This window comes from Filicampus tigris, chromosome 1, assembly GCF_054856515.1.
Source record: "Filicampus tigris isolate MCC_2025a chromosome 1, RoL_Ftig_1.0, whole genome shotgun sequence".
NCBI lineage: Eukaryota > Metazoa > Chordata > Actinopteri > Syngnathiformes > Syngnathidae > Filicampus > Filicampus tigris.
The window spans coordinates 36,547,351-36,549,325 of record NC_141217.1 but is presented as its reverse complement, the minus strand read 5'-3'; the positions used below and the strand labels follow the sequence as shown (position 1 = coordinate 36,549,325).

Genomic DNA, 1,975 nt, shown 5'->3' with positions numbered 1-1,975 from the left:
CAGAGACTGAAGGCGTGACTAGCGACGTGGAACGAAGGAGCTTTGCTAAAATATGTTGGCATATCCACCTCCGGAACATCAAAACATGCCCAGCCTTCATTTGCTAACAACTGGACACAAGATTAGCAAAGCAAAGCAGAGTGAGGGACCTCATTAGTAACATTTCTGCTCAACAGGTAACTTTATCATCTCTTTTTTTTTTTTTAAAATGCTTTTCACATTCCAAAAAGTAGAACTGAAATGTTATAGTTACATTCTATTACAAAGAAGCCAATCTACCAAGGCAGCAGCTGAGGCTAACCTCGCCTTCCATGTTAAGGGGGGGGGACACATGAAGTAAGGCTCCAGCTTCAAATCTTCAATCTAAGCAGTTTTAAAACTACGAACTCCCCCTCTAAGTTCAACTATACATTGTGAACACGTACGTCTTCAAGCATGTCAGCTGTTCTGCGAAAACAAACCACTGTTTGCTCAGCAGGGCACATTCATTACCAAGCGCCGCCATGAAACTGTTACAGTCATCGTCACACCTTGCTCTGATTTATCGAGTTATAATTGTTCTACTGATCTGAGTGTAAATTAATCGGGTTAATTAATCACAAGCGCATCGTCAGGCTCACTAGTCCCTCAAATCAAGTCAGTCGCATGGTGTTCTCCCACCAAGGTCAGAGCGGCGCGTAATAGACTGTCGTATCTCGTTTGTACTTCCTCGCAAAGGAACAGCAAACGCGTAACAGAGATGATATCTTGGATGGTTCAAAATGAGACAAGAAATGGACTGATTTGCATGTATGCAACCTGTAGTGTGCGGCCAGGCAGAAGGTTGCGGGAAGAATATGGAAAACAGACAAGCCACGGAAACTTTTTTTTTTTTTTTTTTTTTTTTTAATGTTTTTTTTTTGCAGCTAAGAGAAGGATGACCCGACAAGAAGAGGGAGCGCTTTATTGCATAAAAAAAGTGCAACCTGCAACCAAACACATTCTACACGGAGAGGTTTGTGTTTATGTGTGATTTTTTTTTTTTTTTGTTTTCGCCTAGTACATGTCAGCTAAGGGTTGGGATCAATTTCCACAGGATTAGGCCGCCCGTAGGAAATGATTGCTTTTTCTCATACTTAGTAACCATTTTTCAATTTCCTGTGGTCTTTGTTAGGCTCAACATTTTTGCAAATGAGCAAAACAGAGGCAAGCGTTGTTGCTGTTCCACCAACTTCACCTTGGGACCACGCGTCATTTGCATTTATATTGCCAGCATACGTTTCTGCTTTATAATCGTCACCATTCTGCGCTGGGGGCAGGGAAGCGGGGGAAAACTGGCTGGCGTTCTCTGTCACCTGTTATGAGGCCCGCCCGTGTCCATGTCCGGCGAGAATGACGGCGCCGCCGCGCTGCGTTTTGAAATGTGAACGCAAAAAGTCAAACAACGATGGCCGGGGGGCACTTCTCTTTGTTCCCGAGCCCGACTCGAGCAAATTCACTGATGAGGAAATGACTCGACGAAAAGGCGCCGTGCAAAAGTCCTGCGGTGATTACACTTGGAGCCCGACGCTAATAAATCAGCACATTGCGCACTTTGCACTTGCGCAGTGCGTGTATGTAGGGGTGTGGGGGGGCTACGACTGGAGAGCCACTGCAGATGGTCACATGCCAAATGGCTTTATGGCCCCTTTACGGAGATTTGAATCATAATTGAGCATCTCTACAGTGACGTGTGCACTTGGCATGACTCACAGTCAGTGTCTCGCTCGAGGACGATGATGAGCGCCGTTGCTTCCACTTCATTCTGCGTCTCCCTCACATTCACACGCTCTCGTCGAGTCCCTTGCAAAGAGCAAAACCGACACGCACCATCTTTAGCTTCCATATCAATAAGGGATATGCTCAAGAAACAGCACGTTCAATTTCTCCAGCAAAGCGATGAATTGCAGCCGCCTGACCGAGGTTGGCTCACGTGAGCGAGAACATTTGCACACTG

At 45.9% G+C, this 1,975-nt stretch overlaps 1 long non-coding RNA gene across 1 annotated transcript in view; it reads left to right on the top strand.

Moving 5' to 3' along the window:
- Window positions 1–902: 902 nt before the first annotated feature.
- LOC147153904 (uncharacterized) overlaps window positions 903–1,975 on the top strand; it is a 5,535-nt gene continuing 4,462 nt past the window's right edge. The window contains exon 1 of the long non-coding RNA XR_015087800.1: window positions 903–994. This is a non-coding gene — a long non-coding RNA (uncharacterized LOC147153904). The remainder of the gene's footprint in view (window positions 995–1,975) is intronic.